General features: G+C 43.0%; 1 protein-coding gene across 1 annotated transcript in view; it reads right to left on the bottom strand.

Annotated features, from left to right (window-relative positions):
• Positions 1–4,595: 4,595 nt before the first annotated feature.
• MCM9 (minichromosome maintenance 9 homologous recombination repair factor) overlaps positions 4,596–13,239 on the bottom strand; it is a 131,347-nt gene continuing 122,703 nt past the window's right edge. The window contains exon 16 of the transcript XR_008618358.1: positions 4,596–4,841. The gene's annotated coding sequence lies outside the window, so the exon portion shown is untranslated. The remainder of the gene's footprint in view (positions 4,842–13,239) is intronic.

Genomic DNA, 13,239 nt, shown 5'->3' with positions numbered 1-13,239 from the left:
GATGTATTGAAATTGCCGTGGATAACTTTCCCCTGGAAATGAACAAGGGCTTCCCACCTTAAGTCATTTGTACAGACTTGGACAGAGGATTATGATAACATTTGCCATGCTTTCGTATAAGAACAACTGAGCTCGAATCGAATTTATAATCAGATCTTGAAAAGTGTGACAATTCTCTTGGGGCCACTTCCTCAAGATTGCTTAATCCCATCAATTTATGGGGCACCTGAAGACTGCACCACTTATGGATGAAGGAGAAACGAGGTCAATCCTGCTGTTTGCTCATCCCCAGCAGGGACTGTCATTATTTCCCCCTCACCTCTGGCTCACCTCATGGTCACGGAGACCACTGGTACCTGCTCTTTGTCTCCCACTGCGCAACTCTCACTTGTTCTCACAAGCCCAGGCTTGGATTTCTCCTCCCTCCTGACCTTCATCATTATTTTAACCTCCCATAGTTTCTCCAGTGACAGTGCGTATCTTCAACATTGATTCCATATCCCTGTTCTCATTTCTCTTTCCCTAAGTGCTTTTGAGAGGGAAAATAATTGAGGTATGTCACTCACAGATCACTATCTTCTGCTGACACTGAACATCTCCCCAAAGGGATGAATGGGTTAAATAATGCTTAGGCTAAAGACAGGAAGATGTGACAGAAGGTCAAACAGAGGAGAGAGAGAGGGTGGAGTTCGATCTGCAAAGTTGGGTTGGTGGAGGCTGAGATAAAATTAATTATAATTATGCAAAAAGAAGGTGGTCATATGACGCTCATGAGCAAAGGAAATATAAGTCCCACCGCGTGCTCCAACCCTAGACCTCCTCATGTGATTTTCTCATTCCCACGTCAACCCCTTTTCCTTCTATACTCATCACCCTTACTTCTTTCTCCCGTTTACAATCCATCAGCACATCCAAGCACCTCTACTTTAGAAATACACTGTAAGTGCACCCCCCGCTAGCACCCTAGTCCAAGCCAGCATACTATCTTGCCGGGACTACTGCGATAACCTCTAAACTAGTCTCTCTGGATTTCCACCCTTGCTTCCCTGCTCTATTCTCAACCCAACAGCCGGGATGACCTTTTCAAAACAGAAATCCCATAATGTCATTCTTTTGCTCCAGTGGTACATCTATAGTTCCCAAGAGTAAAATCCTAAGCCCTAATGAAAGTTCCAAGGCATAAAATGAGCTGTCCTCTGATTCTTTCCTGATTTCGTCTCCTACTACTTCACTCCAACCCCACTGACCTCCTTGCTGTTCTCCAACATTCCTTGTAAGTTCCTACTTTATAGCCCTTTGCCGACACTATTCCCTCGGCTTGAGAGGTGCCTCCCTAATACCCACACGGCTCTTTCTTTGAATTAGCTAAGCTGCAAGCTAAGCTACTCTAACAAAACACAGCCACTTAATTCAGAAGAGAATGTTATTTCTCTCTCTGTAGAAGCGCAGGGATGGTAGCCGTCTCACTATGTGGTCTTCCAGTTGTCACCATTTCCCAGTTAGCAGGAAAAAGGCAAATGTCCTTAAAAAGATGACCCAGAAGTTGCACACATCACTTTTTCTCACATCCAATTGGCCCAAAATTAGTCCATGGCACACAGAGGTGTAAGGAAAGCTGGGAAATGAGTCAGTACAAATGTCATCCATTTGCTTAGCAAAAACTCTGAGGTGCTATCACTGAAGACAACAGGATAAAGGATACTGGAGCGCTGTTAGCCTCTGTCCTACCACTTCCCTTGATTCAGGACTCAAATATATCCTTATCAGAGAAACCTGCCCTTTTTACCCTTTTGAAACTATCCTCCCCCAGCCACTCTTTATCCCTTTACTTTACTTTTTATTCCTTTTCAGCAAGTATTAGCAGTTGATACATTCCAGTTTTATTTGTTTATGCTTTCCCTCATCAGAATGCAACACCAGACACCCTGAGGGCAGGGATTTTGCTTCCTTCACTGTTGTACTCCAGTGTCTAGAGCAGCGCTGGGCACATAGCAGCAATTTAAAAATATTTGTTGAATGAATGAATGATAAAATGAACAGCTGTTGAATCGCATTTAGAGTTCAATAAATACGTACGGTGGAGACCGCGTTTTAATTTACTCTTGAAAGCTGAAGGAACACTAATTAAAGCTACTAGCAATTTTATGTCTCACATTTCCTTTCACTGAAAATAATTAGTAGAATGGGCCATTTATATTTTTTTTACAAATGTGGAATGTATTAGTCAGAGTTCTCCAGAGAAACAGAACAAATAGGATACAGATATATAGAGGAGATTTATTATCCGAATTGGCTCTCAGGGTTATGGGAGACAGGAAGTCCCACAGTCCCTCTGCCATCTGCAAGCTGGAGAACCAGGAAAACCGGTGGTATAATTCAGCCTGAATCCAAAAGCCTGAGAATCCCGAGGCTGATGGTGTATTTTCCGGTCTGAGTCTGAAAGCCGAGAACCAGGAGCACCGATGTCCAACGCCCAAGGGCAGGAGAAGATGCACGCCTCAGCTCAAGCAGAGAGAGAGTGAATTCAGCCTTCCTCAGACTTTGTGTTCTGTTCGGGTCCTCAACAGATTGGGTGATGCCCGTCCACACTGGTGAGGGTGATCTTTACTCAGTCTACCGATCCAAACGCTGATCTCTTCTGGAGACACCCTCACAGACACACCCAGAAATCATGTTTGACAGCTATTTGGGCATCCTTAGCCCAGTCAAGTTGACATATAAAATCAACCATTACATGGAGCAAAAACACCACACATTTTGGGGAAAATGTGGAACTATTGTTAACTGAGGATATTGCAACTCGAGATGTTGAATGTTCTGCGTAGTAATAAAAACAGTGTACATTTCATGAGACTTTATCGAGTTAAAGAAGAATATTAGGAAATTTGGCCTTGAGATTGGACCGTCCTCGAAGATTCTTATTGTTTCTTAAAGTTATTTGTGTGTCTTCAGGCCCAAATATGTAGCCACAAGATGTTGTGAACCTGAGTCACACAGGGAGTGAGAAGCAGCCTGTGACCTTCCCTTCACCTTAAGCTGAAAGCTGAGGAAGGCCAAGAGGAGGAGTGGACTGGCATGGACCAGGGCTCGCCAGGTTTGACCGCTGGTGTCCTAACATATAACTAACCATCTGCGTGCCTCGTCTGGTCCGTGGAGGAAGCCTAAGCATGTGTGTGGCCTAAGACTTCCTGAAGAAAATGGACGTTCCCCCTGTCAGCTATCTTGGTGTGGGAGTGAGTTGGCCTAGGATGGAGGAGGGAAGGAACTTCTCTTCCTGAGACTAGACTCCAAGGTACGAAGATGCCTGGGCATGCTCTTTGGTGGGGGTTGGTCTGGCCCTTCCATGTGGAAGCCTGATAGAAGTTTCCTTTAATACCCCATGCTCTGCGTGCTCTGAGACTGATCTGGGCACACAACCTTGAGGTGTGCCCGTGCAGCAGCAGTCCTGTTACTCTTTATGCTGGGTGTCTGTTTATCCCCACCACAGCCCAGACTTTGCTTGGCCATGGGGACCAGAGGGAGCAACCAGAGTCACTGCTCAGAGCGACAGGCACAGGGGAACCAGAGCAGCCCGGACTAGAAGATTCGTGGAGGTCCAGAGAGCCAGGATTCAACAGGTTACACACCTTCCTCTAGGATGTCCAGAAACCAATTGAGAGGTAACTTCAGAAGGAAAATGGGCTTCCTGCAGTCCATGTGTAGGGCTCCATTGCATTTTGGATATTAAAGAAAGAATGTTCTTGTTTTTCTGGCTGGTGAGATATGGGGATATATCAGTTACATCTAATTGGGAATACTGAGAGAAGGATTTATAGTTCTTGTTTCTGACATCCCAGAGTGTTTCTAATTATCCCAAGGAGCATCACAGCTGTCCCAAATATTTCTCAGAAAAGAATTATTCTAAAACATAATGTCATACTGCCTATTAGGAGAAAGGAGACTGACAAGCAAACTAGAGGGTACAACCTGCCCCATGAGAAACAAATGAACCTTCCTTAGACACGGCCTCCATCGTTTGATCCTCTGCCTCCAAACAGCTAATGGCTCCCTGCTTCCGCCGCCATTAAGCTGACATCTTACTGCTTGTTTTCCCTTTGCAAGGGAGCCCTTCCTAACTGCTAAACTTATTCCCATCATGAGCTTTCCTTTCCATCCCGGGAGTCTGACAGACCCCCTGCCTATGACCCATTTTGGTCATCGTGGCCCTTAACTTTGCTCATTTTGTTCACACCACCGGAGTTATTTACCCCTTGATTTAGGCACTGTCTTGAATTGTGTGCTAAATGTTTTGCATCTATTTGTTTTGATTCTTCAACTAGATGAAAAGCATCTCTGGGGGAAAGGTAGTATTTCTTATTCCTTTTATGTTCCTTGCTGCATCTAGTGCCATTCAGGCACCTTACATGGCTCAAGTAACACATTTTTAATTCAATCTTGAAGAAGAAGTTAGGAATCACTGGTCTATAACTAGTTCTTATAACTAAGTGCCCTTCCTCCTGAGACACATGAAGAAGGGTTAGTGTTTCTTAATGCCACTGAAACAACTGGCCACAAACTTGGTGGCTTCCGACAACAGAGATTTATTCTCTCACAGTTCTAGAGGCCAGAAATCCAAAATAAGTTTCACTGGGCCAAAGTCAAGGTGTCAGCAGAGCCACTCCCCTGGAGGTTCTGGGAAGACTCCATTCCTTGCTGCTTCCAGCTTCTGGTGGCTGCCAGCACTCCTTGGTTGTGGCCACATCACTTCAGTCTCTGCCACCATGGCCACATGATCTTCTCTTCTGCACGTCAAATCTCTCTCTGTCTCTCCAAGGACACTTGTGTTTGCATTTGGGGTCCTCCTGGATAATGCAGGATAATTTCCCCATGTCAAACTCCTTAATTTAATTATATCTGCAAAGATCCTTTTTCTGTTTAAGGCTACATTTACAGGTTCCAGGGACTAGAACGTGCTATCATTAGGGGCCACTATTCAGCCTACTATAAGTTACCATTTAAACAATATTCTTAAAATTTTATTATGGAAAAAGATGATGTCAAACTAGAAGGAAACAAAAAGTTCTCAATAAAGTAATGACCATTCTACACACACACACATACACACTCGCATGCATGTACCCACAAGTACATGAGTTTGTATGTTAGCAAAAGTATTTCCTACACCATCTTCAGCTTCACTATGGACCACTGTCTTATTTATTTTAAAAGAGACAGAATTAAAACACATGTCAGGCATTTAATTGAGACTGCCAACATGACAAAAAGAAAGATTGGGTTCTATGTACAAAGAGATTTGTTTATAACTAAAGTATTTTAAAACTTCAACAAAAATGGCATCTAAGGTTAATATAGGTTAAAGAACTATTTGGACAGGTAGCCTGAGATAAGAAATAATTGAATTTGCAAATGTTTCTATCAAGCGATGTTCTTACTCCACTATTTCCTTCTAAATTCCATGGATTTAATAAATGATATGAGATACAATTATAATACTCAAAATTTGTATAACAATTTATAGTTTACAAAGCTCTTGACGTACCTAATCTAATTCGATTCTCACCACAAGATGGTGAACTATGCAGAATGGGTATTATTTTTTCCAATTTTCAGGTGAACAAAGAGATTCGGAGAGAGTAAATGACCTGCTCAAGAAAATGTGGCAAGTAATCATCAGACGTTAACCATGACCCAGGTTTCCTACTCTCGAGTCAATATACCTTCAAGTACACTAGTATTAAATTCAAGATAAAAATGATAGTAATGGAAAAGAAAAGTGGGCAAAACACATGAAAAGGCATTTCATTTGGCCTCAAATCATAAAAGACTCAAACCTCATTTGTGATCATGGAAATGCAAAACAGACAACAAAGAGATGAAAACACTAAATGTTGGAGATACTGGACCAAGCAATTCTTCATCATTGCTGATGGGAAAGTAAATTTATACAACGATCTTTGAAAACAGTTTGGCAGTGCCTTATAAGTTGACCATCATATTCCCTACAACCTAGCAACTCTTTTTCTAGGCATATGCAAGATGAACTTATGTACATGTGCACATAGAGACATTCACACACATGTCTAAGCAATGTAGTATTTAATAGCAAAAACTGGAGGAAAAAAACCCCTCAAATGTCCATAATCAAGAAATGGGTAAATAAATTATAATATAGCCATGATATGGAATAACAAATTATAGTTATATGAAGTTATATGAATGAATTTTAGCAATGCAGTTTTCAGTGAAAATAAGAAGTCTTGGAAGATTTCAACCATAATAATACCCATTTTATAAAGTTTAAAATAAACCCAGACTAAGCAATCTTTTTAAATGATAGTAATGAATTTAATCATTAATTGAGAAATGCATAAATTGACATCTGAGAGAGAGTTCTTGGCTGATGAGCTGTTTGTTCTGCTGGAACCCTGGCAGCTACTCACCCTACCAACCTGCCTCTTCTGTCTTTGTCTGGGTCTACCTCTAAACTGGCCCCAGACTTAATCCAAATCTGGGGATGTTCCTAACATACAAAAGAACTGGCAGCAAGACGAGCAGTCTGGTTTTTATTTTGGTTCTGTAGCTTCGTTTAACGAGCACATCTTGGAACCTAGTTTTCAGTCAATCAGATGGTAATAGTTATGATCCAAAAATATGTAAAACACATTGTATCAGGTACTATGGGGAACCTCAGAAAAGCACCCATCATTCACATACTTATCCATCCATCCATTTATTCATTGAATATTAACTGATTATCTGCTATGAGCAGGCAGTGGAATCTAAGATGAACAAGATAATGTTGCTACTATTAAGACACTCCCACAGTCCAATGAAGGAGAGAGACATGTTAACAGATCAGTAAAAGAGGATGTGATAAATCCAACACTGGAGTTACAGGCAGGGGTCAGGAAAGCATGCCCAGAAGAACATCTGAAATGCATCGTTTAGAACAAGTGGAGTCCGCAGGGAGAGGGAAGAAAAAGAGAGGTGGGGCAGAAGGCACATGAACAAAGGCCCAGAGCTGAGATACAGCATGGTGTGCCTTAGCTGTGCCTCTGCATCGTCAGGATCGATACCTCTGAAACCTTGAATCCCATCTTTCATTGGCTTCCACTGCAGGCTCCAAGCAGGAACCGCAGACACAGAGCACAGACGGGGCGAGCCCACTTTATCAGTAGCAGAGGCTACTCTGTTATTTGAAGCTGATGAACCGTGCAGGACTATGAGTTGGCAGCCCTGCTTTACGTGGAGGGAAGAGAAGGACGGATCTAGCTTCTTGTACTCCACCAGCCCCAGAGGGAGCGGGTGACTCAAGAATGTCAACAACCATCCAAAGGAAGAGTCAAAGCTAAGAGGCAGACCCAGAAAGATCCTTCAGGAGGAAGCACAAAGTTTTTTGAGCCTCTCCTGGAAAGTTTCAGCCTCCAACCCAGCACCACAGTTGTTTACCCTGGACCCTTCTCAGCATTCCCTTCTTTTTCCTGGTGTGGTGAGGTTGCAGATGACCATCAGATCTCCCATACTCGGCAATTTCAAGCCAGCCTGATTTGTCCATCTCTCCCTCCCTTAGGATGAGTCCTTTCCCAAGAGAAGTTGTAATCCCTTGTGTAAACAGCTCTCCTAGGCAGACCCACCTTTCCAGTCTGACGAATACAAACAAGACATGTCTAACTCCAAGCAGGGGCTCATACTAAAGTCCTCGCTTATACTAGCTTTGGTGATAAGGTGGCCGAGGATGCTTCCAAACTAGAGATCAAGAGGAGAAGCGGATCTGGAGATGAGACTGAGGATTCGGTGTTAGAAATGTTGATTTTTGAGGCACTTTATAGAATGCAAAGGAAAGATGACCAATGGACGTTTGGATATTTAAGCCTGAAATGCAAAAGAAATGTCATGGCTGAAGACATAATTTGGGAATCCTCAGCTTACATGGGTAACTAAGACATAAAGTTGATGCAATTACTCAGAGAGAGTATGTAGAATGAGAAGGGATGGAGACCAGCAAGAAACCCTGGGGAATAGCAACACACAGGGATGTTCACAGAAAGGATGTCTGTGAAGGAAGCAAAAAGGATGGTCAGAAAGGAGAGGCAGGAGGGTGCCTAGTCACTGAAGCCCATGAGTGGACCCTTCAGTGAGTCCTGGGAAAGAACTCATCAGTTTATTCATTCAACTAATACTTATTGAGCACAGACTCCATACCAGGCACCGTTCCAGATGCTCTGGATACAGCAGAGAACAAAACAACAAAAATCCCTGCCCAGATGAGATTTACACTCTGATGTCAGTGCAGCAAAAAGGTCCAGATAGATAAAGGATAGAGTCCATTGGACTGAAAATTAGATTGGCTTTGGTAAATAATGAGAGCCTTCCAACAGCAATAAGCTCAGAAGACAGATTGCAATGCCCTGAGAGCAAACCTAAGGTGAAGGAGTAGAGATAGTGGGTGTAAACTATTCTTTTGAGAAGTTGTATAAAAAGGAAGGAGCCATGGGGCACTTGATAGAGGTAGCACAAGTTCAAATGAATGTTTTCCTTTGCCTGATAGATCCTTGCATGCATTCTTGCAAGTATTTGTAGGCTAGCCACCTGGGAAAAGGAGCCTGGAAATGTAAGGAAGTTGAAGATTTGAAGAGATGATAGGTGATGGAGCCCAGTTCTGAAGCAGGCAGGAGGGGAGACTCCTGTAGTCACTGCAGAGAGTCTTGTAAATTAAGGACAGCTTGGGTATGCATTTAGGAGCAAGCTTTTCTTTCACTATCCTTTTTTTTAGTGACCACTAAAATAGCGTCCAAATTCAAAAGCGGCATAGGGTAGCATATATGTCTCACGGAGAGTGTTATATAAGAGGGAACAAGAGATGCCTATTCTTTCCTCCTCCTGCACCCTTTTTGCACTCTCACCCTGGTCTTCCCCCACGACCCAAAATGTACTTATATGTGACTACATATAGGTACAAACAGGACCCAGATTGGCCTTCCTAGCCTGTTCAGAGTCCTGCTGCCACAGCTGTCCACCTAATCAGGCCCTTATCTAGGAGTACTAAGGTGCAAAATTTGCCAGGCAGCAGCAGTGCTTGGGGCTCTGCAGGGCCCCAGTGTGTGGCTGCGGGGACCAGGCAGCAGCTGGCCGCCACTGAGAGCAGGAGAGGCATCTTTATGGGTTCCCCAGCTGGCAGTGTGGAGCCCTGACCTGGGCTGCTCACGGACAGACACAGGACTGTCCCCAGCCCCTAGGATCCTTCCCGAAAGCAGAGCTTTCAGGCTGAGTGGGCAGATTTAGGAAGAACAGAGAGAAGGCTGCATGCTGATCTTCCACCCCAGCTCCTCTGCCAGCTCCCCCTCACAGCCCCACTGCATCGAAGACAGGACTGATTTTAAAGAACCACTCTGATGTGAGTTCATCCTAACTGAGGGCAGACCCAGCAGGGGGGCCATCCCGAGGTCCTCTCTGCTTTGGCTCAAGGGACAGTGACGGTGTGGAGGACGCTGCCTTGCCTGGCTTCCGTGGGAGCAACTAACCATTGACCCAGGCGATCTCAGTGCGTCAGACATGCTTCTTGAGTTCTCCAGGACACATCTACGCAGCTCTTTCCTTCCTGATACAGTAGTCAAAACAAACCCTGTCTCCCCGGGCTGGTGATGTCAGCCTCCTGCCACACACCTGAGGTCACAGGCTGAGTCCTAAAACTATCACAGCCTAAAAGAACGTAACAGAAAATCTTTAAAGGGCAAATAAAAGAAAAAAACTAGAGGTGTGTGTATGTATATATCTGCATACATCAGTATTATATATCCATATACACATCAATGTATGTGTGTTTATATATGTGTGTATACCAGTATATGCAGACAGCTATATACGATATATGCATATGTTTAAACACACACATACACACCCTAAATAATAAATGTGCACGAAGAAAGTCCGAAAATTATTTCATTCAAGTGCTGGCCTACATAAAATAGAATAGAAAATGGGAGTTTTGGCTTTAAAAAAAATTACTTCTAACATAGTTTATGATTACAAAACAACCAGATGGAAAGCAGTCTGGGGAAAAAAATCTGTTTCATCACCGGAGTGAACAAACACAATTAAAATGCTAAAAACATGAAGTCTTATGAAAGTGAACAGAACAAGGACTTTTCTTTTTAATGGTGATGGGATGAATTACAGCTACCTAAACTCCAGGAATCTCTTGAGACTCAGGATCCCCTCAGCATCAGCTGCAGGCAAAAGAAAAAGAGCTGGCTAATTTGAAATCAATCAGTAATATTCATTTTTTATCTTGCTACAGCTGGAGCGACTGTTGTCTGTCATCTTTACTTTCCACATGGCAAGCAATTCCTTTGAAGAAAGCAGGATTGGCAAGCTCCCCTCACTCACTTGCTCATTCATTCATTCGTTCATTTTCCTCTTAAAAGATAAAAAAAAAAAAAATCCCTAGAGTTCTCTTCAAGGGACTTTTTAGTAATCTAAGCTGAAACTATTGAAATCCATTTGTTGTTACTGTACAATATTTTTTTTCTTTTTTCAGCCATGTGGGTATTCTCAGCAAAGGAGCCCTTTTTATTGATTATACTGCAAGTAATCGAGTTTTTAAAAAGTAAAACCGTAGAATAATTTTTGCCATCAAGTTCAATGAAAAAGATATCTAGAATTAATACAGACAGGGAAAAAAATTGAGCAAAATGTAGTTGCTTTCTTTTAAGATGCGGTAGTCGATGGAAAGTCAATTTCCATGTTGTTCCCTTTGTTTTTCACAACAAGATGTGGAAACCTACCCAGCCATCCATGTTCCTGCTCTAAGAATGCAGAGACAAGGTGACAGCATGTAAAAGTAAAGTACTAAGAGCATTTTAAAGCTGAGGGGCAAACCACATTTACTAACTCTTGGTTTTTTTTCTCCTTACAGCTACCAACTTCCATTTATAATAGACGAACATTTTTCTTTCATTTTTTTAACCAAATCATATTTTTTATTATCAAGTTCACCTTTAATATACATTTTCTATTTGAAAATAGAAAAAACATCCATTATCCTACCACATTTATATAATCATATTAAGCATTCGGATTTTTTCACATTAACTTTTGAAATTAATTTTCATTAACCCTGTATTTCCCCAGGAGGAACGGGTCAGTCTTCACTAATTCAGTGTTACCACAGTTTTATAAAACATAACTACTGAAAATAGTGAGAATTGACTGTATTTGTACACTTTGCTTAAAAACCTTTAAAACCTCTTCATTATTACAAAGTTTATATTCCTAAACTTGCCATTCAAGGCACAAAACTTTATGCCCTAAATGAATTCTTTAGCCTTATCTTTGACTAATCTCCGGTGTGAACTTTTGTTGCCAAGAAAGATTCACCGTGATTGTAAGAGACAGCTGGTTTAAATAAATACCTTTACCTCCGCCAGCAGAAGGCTATCTAGTGGGGAAAACAAATTTTGCTTTAAGTTAAAATACTACAGCAAAAAGGCCCTTAATCCTCAGGCACCTAGAGAAAGGCTCTTGCTCTTTTACTTCTCTTGGCAGCATGTTATCAGGGTCATTGTTTCTAGCAAACTATTTTGTTGTTACCATGTTACTGCTTCATTCACAGGTGTATAGCCAAGTTGGGCTATAGTCATTGCCACCCATGTGAGCTCCTAGCACTGATGTTAACTCTGACACTGAGAGCACGCTCTTTCTTGAAGCCAGAAACAGTTCCAGCAAACATAACCAAAGAGGGATATCACAGAGCAGAGCCTTTATGGGTGAGTACAAACATTTAAAATCAGTTTTCAGAGATTTCTGGCATTAAGAGTTACAGATCATGGGACTTGGACCCCGTGTTCAGCTCCAAGTAGATTTCTTGCTGTAATGTCAACCTTCTCCATTTCCCCAACCCATCCAGAGTTTGAGGTGTCTTTACAGTCTGTGTGACAGTGTTGGGGGAAATACAAAGGGCATGGCCCCACATTCACCTCTCTGCTGACAACAATGCAGAGGCAGCATCCATGTGCCAAGTAGCACAGCCATCCAGGGGCTCCAGGCAGTGACCAGCAACAAGGTCACCAGCAGCCCCAGTAAGAACGAGAGAAGCAACTGCAGTGTGGAACAGGCTCAGAGCAGACGTGAGGTGATGTCCCTTCCCCCAAATACTTTCAAGGGAGGCTAAGAGGAGGATTTGCCCAGCTAAACAGAGAACTCTGTTCCGGGGGTTGTATGGATTGTTGCATGTGAATTTTTCAACCTTTCTGTAAATGAAAGAAAGACAGCCAAAGGAGAAGGGTGAATATATCTAATGAAAAAAGCACCCAGGTGTGAAACAGTGATAGTGTCCTAGGGACGTCTGTGTCATTTTGCTCAGCAAGAGGCCTCTTGTTTATATTTTCATGCCTTCCTCTTTTGTGAGTGATCTGTGCTTCCCCAAAGCCCTATGAAGAGAAGAAATGGAGCAACGGGAGCCCTGACTCTGGGCTTCAAAAGTCAGCTGCAGCTGCCACCCTGCTCCTAATTTGCCTCTTGGCTGCCCCTCACTGGCACTTTCAGAAGCACTGTGTGTGTGTGTGTGTGTGTGTGTGTGTGTACACATTTATGCATGCGTGGGGTGCATGCCACTTTTACTCATCTTTGGGCTGGGGAGCCTTAGGGAATCAGAGTCCAACACTCACAGTTTACAATGAAAGGATTAGGACTTGCCACTCACCTTGTGGCTGGAGGACAGGGACTGGACCAGCCCCGTAATTCTGACACCATGAACTCTTAGGTCTAGGCTTCCGGCTCTGCTTCTGGTTCCTATCTTTGCCTCTCCTGGCCTGGCAAGAACTCTGGATTGATGCAAAACCCAAGCGTGGAACTCTTTCAGTTTCCTGTTCTGTGTGGCTTTTCTGACTGAATTCGGAGTCTGGCTTTATAGACCTTGCAATCTGTGTTAGAAGCTCCAGTACTGGCCTCTCTAGAGTAAGGAAGAACACTGGCTACTTCATTTTCCTCCAAAGCCTCCCAAACTGCTCACCTTGTAATTGGTGACTTCCCTCTATCCAGCCCACCGCCTCTCACCCCACCAGCACACAGCTCCCCTGCATCTCCTTGGCCATGACTGGCCCTGACCGGCCCAGCCCAGGAAGAGCCTTCCCACATGTTACTCTCAACCACTTTTATTCTTGCAACATTCTGACCATTCACATGGTAATATATTTAGTTATAGCTAGTTACCACATATTCGTGTGTGAGGGCACACCGAAA

The sequence above is a fragment of the Physeter macrocephalus genome, chromosome 10 (assembly GCF_002837175.3).
Source record: "Physeter macrocephalus isolate SW-GA chromosome 10, ASM283717v5, whole genome shotgun sequence".
Taxonomy (NCBI): Eukaryota; Metazoa; Chordata; class Mammalia; order Artiodactyla; family Physeteridae; genus Physeter; species Physeter macrocephalus.
The sequence above is the reverse complement of the archived record's forward strand: the minus strand, read 5'-3'. Positions and strand labels throughout refer to the sequence as shown.